The sequence below is a fragment of the Periplaneta americana genome, chromosome 3 (genome assembly GCF_040183065.1).
Source record: "Periplaneta americana isolate PAMFEO1 chromosome 3, P.americana_PAMFEO1_priV1, whole genome shotgun sequence".
Classification (NCBI taxonomy): domain Eukaryota; kingdom Metazoa; phylum Arthropoda; class Insecta; order Blattodea; family Blattidae; genus Periplaneta; species Periplaneta americana.
This window is the reverse complement of record NC_091119.1, coordinates 136356753-136370554: the sequence shown is the minus strand read 5'-3', so window position 1 is coordinate 136370554 and position 13802 is coordinate 136356753.

Below are 13802 nucleotides of genomic sequence, written 5' to 3'. Positions count from 1 at the left end.
TAAATAATTGGCAACAAAATACAAGCAAATATAGAAGTGTCCGGTTTTTTTTGTCCCTGAGTGTATATGCTTATAGAGAATAATTTGAAAAAAAAAATCACAAAATAGGGATTGCTAACTTTGCTATGACACCCCCCATATGGACGGTTGTGTAATTATTGTTGCTTGACTGACACTTTTATTGAGACGAGTAAGAAAGTTTTAGGGGAAAAAGATGATGTAAATTATAAATGTATAAATTATTCTCATAATTACCAGTATCAGCGGTTTCCCGCTAAGCCTATCACAGTCATTGGAGGAGGATGAAATTTTGAATTCTGTAAAGCGAATATATTTATGTACTATTGGCGCCACTGACTGTTATATTCGCCATCTATTCATGGAAGCAATAACTAAAATATGGCGTTCAAAGATACTTTACCCTATTAATCGATAGTGACTGAAAATTTGTTCGTGCAAGTACGGATGAATAGGCCAGACTGGTTAATTTCGTAAGACTAAGGTTTTGGTGCAAAATTAAGGTTCAAATAAAAAAAATAGTATTTTTAATGCACGTACATTATTCGATTTCAGGAAGGTATACGTCTGCATTTTACCTCAAATTTATAAAATGTTTATAAACAAGGAATACAAAAAAACAAAACAGTTTAGCACTCTACAACCCATTTCAGCTCACGTTACCCGCGGCGTCTTCGTGAACCATCCGTTAAGTCATACACTGTACAGTCGCGAGAGAATATTAGTCCATCAGTCTAGACTAGAGCAGCGTGAGGGACATGTCTACAATCCGTTGAAGCATTTTAATACTGAATTAGTGAATTATTTAGTTGTATTATCATTGAATATACTATGCATTGAATCGAACGGTACGTATTTATACTCCACTGAAGCATTTTAATACTGCATTAGTGATTCATTTAGTTGTAATATCTTTAAATATGCTGTGTATTGAATGAAAATGGAATGTGATGAAACACAAAATAGCAGAAAAAATGTAAAACCGTGTTCCCTAACGAAACTTAAACAATTAACTAGCGAGTGCATTCACAATATCGATGTTGAGGACTGGCAAAAGGCTTGCGATAAAGTCAAAACGATTGAGGAGGATTATTGGCGACGTGATGCTTTAATGGAATAAGAAATTGAGTAAATTATAATTAATGTAGGTCTGAGCACAAGCGATGATAGAGACGATAATAACTGTGAGGTCTCATGCAATGAATCTGAATGTGGCAGTACCACTGATACAGCAGGGAGTTCAACAGACACGGCAAGCGAAGCAGAATAAATGGTGGAAGCGTTTTTACAGCATTATCAATAATACAGTAAGTTTCTTTTTAAATGTTACCATATACCATAGACACAAAAACAATATGTATGGTTAGTATTGGTTATGTGATCGGCGTAACTACTAACCATACATACAATAACATAAATACGGACATGGAAATCATACACACACAACCCAAGAACCAGAAACTCAACACACTAGAACAATACGAAATATACAAGCACACTAAAACACACCCCGATCAAATCCTCAACACACAAATCAATTTCAGTACACACACACTATTCGACTCCACACTCCAACACCTTCCAACAATAAAACACGCCCTCCTAACAGGCAGAGAAGTTCGAGATGACGCCGCGATCTAGTAGGCTCTGATGATGGTGCGTGAAGCACTGAAACAGCTGTAAGCCTGACAAATATTACATATTTAACACGAGTAAGTCTACTTGTTCATCAATTAATTATATTCAAGTGTTAAAAGTGATGTACGCAAGATTCAAAATGAATTATTAACTGTATAATATTAACCTAATATAATACTGTTCATTGTCAGGTACTACAGACGTCAAGGAATCCTGTTATACTATGATGGCTTCCATTCTACTGTTGCATGGTATGCGAGAACCTACATGCTGTCTATAACATTGCAACACGTACTGTACCATGTTTCCTATCCCAGCAACTCCGCTTGCTGCCCATAGTCACCGTAGTTCTGATGTAAACAGAGACAGTAGCGACATCACTCCGAGAGGTAACGTGAAGTGGAACGGGTAGTAGAATGGTTGGTATAATTTCGTGATAGTACGCGGGTATTTTCGTGATAGTCCATAAATTCAAAGTATTTAGGTTTATTCAATCAAATTTTAAATTCCACAGCTGATTCATACCAAACAATTTAAAGTTCTTTCGGTATTTTGAAAGGCCTTGACACGTTTCATGAAACCACTGATCACAACTGAAGATCTGAATCATCTTTTACCATGCTTTTCGTCCTAGAAATTTCCTGAACAAGATCCGCACAAATCATTAGGCTTATCATTCCATGCGACACTCCGGTGAGCACCATCTAACATTTCGCGGACCAAGTAACAAGACCAGTAACATCACAAGGAACAACGACATCATAGTGCAGTCAGGGACCCATAAAGTCCGATACTGTATCAACATGCAAGAAGAATTAAAAAAAAATGTCATTGATGGAGAACATTAGAACTAACGGAATCATGGCTTTCCAGCGAAGTAGCAGACTCAGAAGTATTTAGAAACGACTATGTAACATACAGACGCGACCGTGTAGGAACAGGGGGAGGAGTTTTTATATGTGCAAAAGAGTGCCTGCAGAGCGCTGAAAATTTTAAGGACTCGGAGTTCGAAATGTTGGGTGTAGACATAGCGGATGATTATTCGCGAAACATATTACACATCATCGGTTTATACAGGGCCCCGAAAGAAGGCTTGAACGTACTGTATAAAATAAGAGATATATTGGAAAATAGAAAAATCCGCGGGCAGTATGTTATCGTTCCAGGGGACCTAAACTTGCCCCAGGTAAACTGGCAGGGTACAATAGAGGGAGGGATGAGTCAAGCCCAGTCATTAGTAAACTCACTCATCTGGAAACATGACTTAATTCAAGTAACAGACAGGGCGACAAGGGGAAGTTCGTTACTAGACATATTTCTTTTAAGACCCTCAGAAATAGTCGCAGGTATTGAAGTGATTCCAGGTATTAGTGACCACGACGCGGTAATTCTTGAAATATTATGGAATGCTAAGTACAAGCAAAGCGGAAAAAAGAACAAAAATATCTTGCAATATAACAAAGCGGACAGAGAAGGCTTCCAAAATTATCTTAGAGAAAAGTACTCATTATGGGTAGTAAAGGGTAGTAGTGTAGAAGAATGCTGGGCGGAGTTCAAGCAGATTATATTAATAGGAATACAGAAATTTATCCCGGTTAAACGCTTATCAAACAATTCCGATCCGGAATATTATAATAAATACATACTGAAACTGAAAAGAAAACTAAGGAAATCCTACAACAGCGCAAGGAAAGCCTTGCAAAACAAACAAAATTCACACAACTATCGAAAGAACTGCTTAATGCGAAGAAGATAGCGCAGGAAAATTACCTAAATAAACTTTTCAAAGGTGAACAAAACGGGTGGGGGGAATTTTATAAATATGTGAAGAGACGACGCAAGGAAAACTATTCGAGCCTCCCCCTAAAAAATGACCGCAATCAATTTATCGTACAGGACAGCGAAAAAGCAGAAACATTAAATTCCTATTATGCCACTGTTTTTGGGATGAGGACAACAGTACCACACTTAGCTTCTGTGGAAAATACGGGTCAGTTTTCTATCAAGCCTAGGGACATAAGGAGAAGGATCTCTAAATTGAAAACTCATAAATCAGTAGGACCTGATGGTATCGCCGGAGACGTACTAAACTTGGGAGGGGAAGCCATGATTCTCTATCTAGTGCGTATATTTGAAATATCAATTAACAATGGTACTGTCCCGCGAGATTGGAAAGATGCAATAGTGGTGCCAATTTATAAGTCAGGGTCTCGCTCAGATACAAAAAATTACAGACCGGTCAGCCTCACCTCTGTGGTTTGCAAACAGATGGAACACTTGATTTCAGCTTATCTAAGGCAGCATTGGGATGACTCAAATTGGTTACATAACTGTCAGCATGGATTTCGGAGGGGCTATTCATGTGAGAGTCAATTAGTAACAGTATGTCAGGATTTAGAAGACAGAATAGATTCCAATAGCCAAGTAGATGCAGTGATTATTGACTTTTCAGACGCATTCGATGTAGTCCCACACGATATATTGTTGGTTAAACTCCAATCAACGGGGATTGACTTCAGAGTGCTCCAGTGGATCAAAGAATTTTTAACTTGTCGCACTCAGAGAGTACGTGTAGGGGAGGAATTATCGAACCCAATTGAAATTACTTCCGGGGTCCCGCAGGGGAGTGTCTTGGGGCCTCTTCTATTCTTGGCTTTTGTAAATGATCTGCCAGTTAATATCTTGTCTAGGGTTCGCTTATTCGCGGATGATTGTATGGTATACAGGGAAATAAAAAGTTATGAAGATACTACTCTTCTCCAGAATTACCTCAATAGAATAAACGATTGGGCAATAGCCAACAAAATGAAAATAAATTCTCTAAAGAGCAAAGCCATCAGCTTTACAAGGAAAATAAATAAAATAGTCGCATCGTATACGTTAGGGGGTGAAACCATTCCTGAAGTTAACAAATGTAAATACCTCGGAATAACATTTAGCAGCGATCTCGGCTGGGGGGAACACGTTACAGACAGCGGGAAAGGCATGGAGAGCGTTACACTTTGTGATTAGGGTACTAAGAAAAGGTTCTGATAAATCCAAAGAGATTGCATATAAATCACTAGTACGTCCAGTAATGGAATATGGTGCTGCATGTTGGGATTCTTACAGATTAGAACATATTAAGACACTGGAAAAGATTAAAAAACGGGCTCTTAAGTGTTGTCGGAAAAAATCACCATTAAAATGGGACACACTCACGGACAGGAGAACGCGAATTCGATTATGCGCACTTTTCAAAACATACAGAGGTGAGCCTGCCTGGAGAGAAATAAAAAATAGGTGGCAGCCGCCAAATTACTCTTCAAGGAACGACCACTCATATAAATTGAGGGAAAGAAGGCAGAGGACGGACACTGGAAAGTTTTCTTTTCTCAATCGTACTATCAGGTACTGGAATGCTTTACCTGCAGACTTACTAAAGGCTTTACCAACAACCAAACATGCATTTAAAAATAGGCTTAAGGACCTTATTAATAGACGGTAATTATACACAGTATTTAAAGGGTGTAAATGATATGTTGTTATTGAAGTGTTGTATCAGTGAAGAATTATGTTGTGTCAGTGAAGAATTATGTTGTGTCAGTGAAGTGTGTTGTATCAGTGAAGAAGTATGTCGTGTCAGTGAAGTGTGCTGTGTAAGTGAAACGTGTTCCTGTCAGTGAAGCTTTATAGTTTACAGTGGCAGTGCAAAGAATTTGAACATTGAAATGTTTTTGAAGTGTTAGTGAAATCAGGATAGAATCAGTGAAATGTGTCGTAGTTCAATTGCAGTGAGTGAGTTGACAGCGAAATGAGTGTAATGTTGAAAGGTACTTGTGCAGATATGAACATATACTCGTGGGTTTCAGTTCGATCTTAGTTTTAAGACAGAAATTAGAATATTTCAAATGTTATTTTAAGTGATCGTTTCATTTAATTTACTATATTCCCTGTTGTTGTTGTTATTATTATTATTAGTAGTATTAATTATTAGTATTATTATTAATTGTATTTTTAATTAATAAGTTTATTATTGTTATTATTGAGTGTAATTAATTACCACTGCCACCGGGTATATATCCATTGTAGTGTGAATAAATACATACATACATACATACATACATACATACATACATACATACATACATACATACATACATACATACATACATACATACATACATACATACATAGAATAGGTCCCACAGAGTTCTCCATTTATCCGTTATAGACCGTTAGCTGAGATGACAAGGTGAAAGCCAGAACTTGCAAACGCAAGGAAGTCCAGATAAATGTTGTGTCCTTAGACATATGTGGTACGTGTGTGTATAAACAGTGTTAGTTAAACAGTGATGTTCATGGACCTTGCTGTTGAATGTATTGTCAAAATTTTACAAGATTATAATTACAATTTCTTTTACAATTTCTTTCAATTTTTTTGCAATTTTCTGGCGAGATGTATTGAGATGAGGTGAGGCCGAGGACTCGCCAACAGATTACCTGGCATTTGTCTTATGGTTGGGGAAAACCTCGGAGAAAACCCAACCAGGTAATCAGACCAAACGGGGGTGAAGTGAAGTGAGGTCGAGGACTCGCCATCGACCACCCGTGACTCGCCATAGATCAACCGTGCGTCAGTCCCACGTTTGGGGAAATCATCGGAAGAAACCAATCAATCACACCAAACGGGGAATCCAATCCAAGCCCGAGTGCAGCTCCGGATCAGCAGCCCAGCGAGTCTGCCAACTGAGCTACATTGATGGATCTACTAAAAATATACACTACATAGCCAATCAGATTATTAAATTTACAAACCCAAACGATTATTCATCTGCTGAACTATAAAATATAATACATAGGAAGTAAGTTAATTCAATTTAAAGGCATAAACAATTCAATCATGCAAATTACTTAAAATTACAAGCATAAACAATTCATCAGTTGAGCTATACAGGACCTACTATTCAATTTATAGTATATACAATTCATCCGCCAAACTGTACAAACATAGGCCTATACAATACAAGGTAATCAGATTAATTCAATTTACAAGCATACTTTCGTTAAGCTATACAAAAGTGTACAATTCACATCAAGTAGATTAATTCAATTTGTAATCATAAACAATCCATCAGTTGAGCTATACAGACTACTATTCAATTTACAGCATATACAACTCATCAGCAGAGCTATACAACTACTATTCAATTTACAGCATATACAATTCATCAATTGAGCTATACAGACTACTATTCAATTTACAGCATATACAATTCATCAATTGAGCTATACAGACTACTATTCAATTTACAGCATATACAATTCATCAATTGAGCTATACAGACTACTATTCAATTTACAGCATATACAATTCATCAATTGAGCTATACAGACTACTATTCAATTTACAGCATATACAACTCATCAGCAGAGCTATACAACTACTATTCAATTTACAGCATATACAATTCATCAATTGAGCTATACAGACTACTATTCAATTTACAGCATATACAATTCATCAATTGAGCTATACAGACTACTATTCAATTTACAGCATATACAATTCATCAATTGAGCTATACAGACTACTATTCAATTTACAGCATATACAATTCATCAATTGAGCTATACAGACTACTATTCAATTTACAGCATATACAATTCATCAATTGAGCTATACAGACTACTATTCAATTTACAGCATATACAATTCATCAGGAGAGCTATAGAGACTACTATTCAATTTACAGCATATACAATTCATCAGTAGAGCTATACAGACTACTATTCAATTTACAGCATATACAATTCATCAATTGAGCTATACAGACTACTGTTCAATTTACAGCATAGGCCTATACAATTCATCAGTAGATCTATACAGACTACTATTCAATTTACAGCATATACAATTCATCAGGAGAGCTATACAGACTACTATTCAATTTACAGCATATACAATTCATCAATTGAGCTATACAGACTACTATTCATTTTAAAGCATATGCAACTCATCAGCCAGACTATACAAACGTGTACAACACATAGTAAACAAATTAATCCAATTTACAAGCTTATTTTCGTTAAGCTATACAAGATTGTGCAATTCATATCAAGTAGATTAATTTGATTTATAAGCTTAAACAATTCATCAGTTCATCACGAAGCTCAATACGTAGTAAATATGCTTCCATAGATAGTTGCTAACCACTAGGATCGCTACTATCGCCTCATTACAGACAATGCGAAATAGTACCGGCACAGTCTATTGTTCCCATTAACCCTCACAACTCAAGCTTCGTCACTCTATATACTAGACTGTGGTAATACTTAGAATAATAGACGATAGTAAGATCAATATCTACATTAGCGCCTCTAGCGTTTGAAACGTGGAAATTCAATAAATTTTGCATCCTATTATATTCATCCATGGCGCAAGTGTGATTTCTTTAGTTATTACTTCTATGACTAGATGGTGAAGGTAACAGTCAGTGTCGCCAATAGTATATAAATAGACCTGCTTTACAGAATTACAAATTTAATCTCCTTCTAATGATTGTTTAGGTTTAACTGGAAACAGCTGCCGTTCGAAAATATCTGACCTAGAATTTTTTTGGTGTAAACGAACATTGTGACCACAGGATAAGTAAGAACCAAAGATATAAAAAAAAAAATATTGACAGATTTTCGAATAGTTCCGCTAGCTGTTAATAGATGACAGTATTATTGGGACCGGCAAAAATGTAATGGGGAAAAGGATAATGTTGATTAAATATAAATTATTCTCATAATTGACAGTATCAGCGGTTTCCAGCTGAACCTAATGTTGTTTTACAATAAAGAGAGTGGTATGAAAAATTGAATTCTATAATTCGGATACATTTATGTACTATTGACGCCATTGTCTGTTACCTTCGCCATCTATTCATAGAAGTAATAACTAAAGATGTCACACGTGTGGAGAAGGTAACAGACAGTTCGCAAATAGGACATACTGTAAATATACCCGTGTTATAAAATTCAAAATTACATCCCCCTCTAATGATTATGAAAAAACATAAGGGTATGTATACGTTGAAGCAACGATAAACGATAAAAGAAACGACCTAGCGACGCTTTGGTATTATCGAAGAATCAAGTGTTCATATCGGAGCAACAAGGACGCGGGAAGCGAACATTTTTATTTAGCAGTAGAAGATATTCTATAGGCTACATCCACTTAATGAAAGAAGATATATAAAAAATAGCAGCTGCAGGTTCAAGATTGATATAACTTAAACACGTACAAAATTGAACCCATTTCTCATCCCAAAGCTAGTATAAATTCATTGTGATGTTACTGGTTCTTGTGATCACATAACGTATCACGAATAAATACACAACTGATCAATTTGTCAATATTTGTGATAGTTAATTTAATATGTCGAAATGATAATAAATCGATCAATATTCGGATATACTGATAACCACCGGTCATTATACGGATTAAAATTATCTTAATCAGAGATCATATGAATGACAAGAGAAGAAAATGGAATTTTTCTTTTTCGTTGCTTTTATCGTGTATCTTCGCTTTTATCGTTACTGCAATATGCACACCTCAATGACAATGCATGCTTCAATTCTGTCTGATATAGCATCGTTGCTTCTTTTATCGTTTATCGTCGCTCCAACGTGTACGTACCCTTAGATTTAGTGGGAAACCATTAATACATTCAATTATGCGAATAATTTATATTTAATCTACATCAACATTTTCCCAAATATATTTTTACTCGTCCCAATAATAGGGTAACCCATTGAGAACTATAAGAGACCTATACCAGAACTATTTCAAAGCTTATCAATTTGTTATATCTTTGGTTCTGACTTTTCCCGTGGTTATAAAGTTCACTTACACGATCAGAAAATTGTAGGTCAGTACACTGGCGTTCAAAGATACCTGACCTCTACTAATCGATAGTGATCGATTATTTGATATGTAAGTGCGCCTTCTATAGTTATTACTTCTTTGAATAGATGGCGAAGATAACAGTCAGTACAGCAGTAATTTTTACAAGGAGATTTCCACGATTATTACAACCGCTCTCTGTTCAGAATCAACACATACTCTTCAAAACAACGGTCAGATATCTTGGTCTAGTACTGGATAGTCGTTTGACATACAGACAACATATACAGTTACTACGAGACAGAGCTTTGCAAAGATTCTTAGCATTATATCCAATACTTAAAAGCTTCATTCCCCTCAAAACCAAACTATTGCTGTACACATCAATTATACGATCATACATGTCCTACGCGTCAGAAATTTGGGCTCAAACCCATCCCCGCCACATCAAGAAACTCGATGCCATCCAAAGAGCTGTGTGCAGAACCATCACAAGTGCTGATTTTTACATTACTAACGCACAACTGTACAGTGACCTGGAAATCATTTTATTCAGTGACTACGTGTAGCACTTACGTAAAAATTATCTTCAGAAACTACAAACACATCCTAATCCACTTATTAAACCATAATTACACATAGCATTCAGTGAAAAATCAAGTAATGTTAACTTTTCTGCAAAAATCATTGGCTCTGAAAGTTTACCTACATATCCAGCTTACCAGTCTCCGTTTCTGATGGAGAAGATGATCACACTTCATTTACGTACTCATGTTATAGGCCTGCTAAGCAATATTCTTGTTAAGGCAAGATTCCATGTGACCTGGAACTTGTAATGACATGTGTCTTATTGACACCACCAAATAAATAAATAAATAAAAAAGTACAAATATACCCGTATTATAGGATTCAAAATTACCTCTCCCTCTAATGGTTGTAAAAACACTAGATTTAGTGGGAAATCGCTGATACTGTCAATTATGAGAATAAATTATACTTAATCTACATCAACATCTTCCCAAATACATTTTTACCTGTCCGAATAATAGTCACGTGTTGAGAACTAGCGGCACTATTTCATAGTTCGTGTATTTGTTATCTTTAGTTCTGGATTATACCCCAGATCACATATATAACAAATGGCTCATCCTTATGTTAAAATCGGTAGCACTTTGAAGAGAACAACCGCCGGATCGCCACCCGTCCGCCGTAAAGGAACACGAGATGGCAGTACAGTCGCTAATGAAATTCAAATGGGAGTTATGACGTGATTTCTTATGTAACAACTAGATAGCAGCATAGTAAACCTGACAAAAGTTGTTACCGTCAAAACCTATAATACCAAGCAATCTGGGTATATATGATCTAGGCTTACACGATCAGAAAATTAGAAGTCAGATATCTTTGAACGCAAGTGTACACCAGAGTCGTGAGATGTACTGTATGCTTACTATCCGGAAATTTTCGTGCATGCCCAAAATGACCACGGCCCCCTCCCCCACCAAGTTCATGTTTGCATCGAACGAGACCACATTTATTAATTTCAATCGTGTTACTAGTCACAAAGCTGTGGTGTCGGAACAGACCACCCTGCAAATGTTTCATGTTACATCGCTGTTTCCGTCTGATACTCCGTATTTCGGTCTAATTTTGAAATAGACTAAATAGAAGGCAAAGTTTGTGCATTTTAACATTTTTCATTTCACTTTTCAAGAATTTGTCGCTTACAGCAGGGGTTAGCTTCAATTCACCTGACTCCATAATACAAATACTTAGTTCTAAATACTAAATTTTAATTCAACTTAAAAATATTATCACTAATAATTATATTTCTGATGTCGTAATTGATGTTAACTTCTACTCTTGTTTTCATTTTTTCTTCTTAAGTCATAACCGTCATGTGTTCTGTCTGGCAATTCGTCACTTGAAAAACATTTTTCGGCGGAAAAAAAATTCTATCTGAAAAATAATCATTTCAGCAAACCTTTTATTATGAAAATCCTATCACGGACTGTGCTCTCATAATGAAAGCACATGACAAAATTTCAGAAGATTTGAATTAAAAATGACAAGTATTTTTAATTCAAACTTCTTGTCTCTCACTTGAAAAGTTATAGAAAGTGTAGATAGGACCTGTTTATTCTCATACCATGACTTTTTCTGTCATAGACTTCGATGTCTCATTCAGTTAACCTCTCATCAAACTCATTCTAAACTTGTCACAAACCTCGCCATTCCGCTAAAGAAAAATGCTTCCATTTTATAAGTGATTGAACTAATATCACGACATTTCTAGTGTGCTGTAGTGTAATGATATTCATTATTGGAATATTAAACAAATATTTAAATAAGATCGTCGTTATTCATTTTTACAAGATTCTTACATTATTCTTATTGTCCATTCTTTTTTCATTTCATTTCATTTCATTTCATTTCATTTCATTTCATTTCATTTCATTTCATTTCATTTATTCTATTCAATAGCTCTTACATTAGCAATGAAGTTTTAAGATGTGTAAGAAGTCAAAATTTTACAAGATTATAATTACAATTTTTTCAATTTTTACAATTTTGAATTTTATAAGTAAATAAATAAATAAATAAATAAATAAATAAATAAATAAATAAATAAATAAATAAATAAATAAATAAATAAATAAGTAAGTAAATAAATAAGTAATCAAATAAATAAATAAACAAATAAATAAATAACTAAATAAATAAATAAATGAATGAATAAATAAATAAATAAATAAATATTGTGCTGGAAGAAATGGGAAATTTTATGAGAAGAAGGGAAATTTGCTAGTAGTAAGTAAATTTTTTAAACGAAGTTGGCAATAGTGACAAAGATGGCCAAATACCTGCATTAACTTGTAGTCTACTTGGTAAGTATATATATATATATATATATATATATATATATATATATATATATTAGTAATTTAAGCTATTATTATTATTATTCGATTATGCTATAAAATATCACTGGTTCTGTTTTCAAGTAAATTTAACCCTGGACTTCAGTGCACAATACTGAGCGGGCGTATGGTAATTGCGTGGAAGTCGCCATCTGTTTACATACAGGTTTGTCACTTTTGAACTACTCTTACATCTTATAAGCATTACTATTGATACTGCTGTTCGTAGCTGTGAAGGGTTATGGCAAGATATGGGTAACGGCGACCTTGCCCCCCCCACCCCAGTGTAAGTTACCGGCTGTATCGTATGTGGTAAATTCATAGAAGACGGGCACCTGGTTAGATGTATTAAGTATTACCAACTTTTTTTTACTTTAGAGTTAAATGTTAGTGATTTTAGTGACTTTTATTTGTTAGTTCTAGGTTTTTATACGAGGTGTCGCCGTGATGTTGTTTCAATTTGATTGGTTATAGTTGTCATTTGTTTTTGAATTTTTGTTAATTTTGAATGGGTAATGACGTTGTCAGTTGTTCTTGGTTGTTTGACGTGAGTGGTGTTATACTGTTTTGATGGCTAAAGCTATTGGAAGTTTGTCATTTTGTGATTTTCCTTCGATTTGATTGTCATCATTTGTTCTAGAATTTTCGTTAATTTTGAATGGATAATGACGTCAGTAAGTTGTTCTTGGTTGTTTGACGTGAGTGGTGTTACATTGTGTTTGATGGCCAAAGTTATTGAAAGTTTGTCATTTTATGATATCTGTGAAAGATGTGTGAATATAGAACAGAGTACTAAATTTTGTGTCGATTTTGGTTTATTCTTTCGCTGGTGAATAAGAATTGTGTCGATTGTTGAGGAGAAAACTGTTCCTATGGTTCCAAGGAATTATTTACTGAATTTTCCGTACAAGTTAAGGTGTAATAAGAGTTCAAAGAGAATTTCATTTTGTGTCAATACATGGTTATTTATGTGAACTTGACTGTATGACAAAGTGTTGGTTTAGTTCTTTGTTGGCTGCATGGTTTAAGTTTAGATTGCCTTAAAGCCTGTGTCGTAATGGAAGTTAAGTAAGTGGTTGTCATTGAAGACGTCAATGAGGATTGAATTTTGTTTGATGAGGTGATAAATTATTGTTTTGTTTTGTGTTTTAGTGATTTGTGGGGGTAAAGTGAGGACGAAAACTGCCAGAAAAGTACTACCAACTATTAAGTTCGAATCCCACCAAACAGCATAAAAATCAAAGATGAAAAATTAAACATATTTTCATTTTTTGAAGGGCTTGTTCTTCTTTAAAAATATGAATATATGTTTGATTTTCCATCTTTGATTTTGTGATGTCTGGTGACAT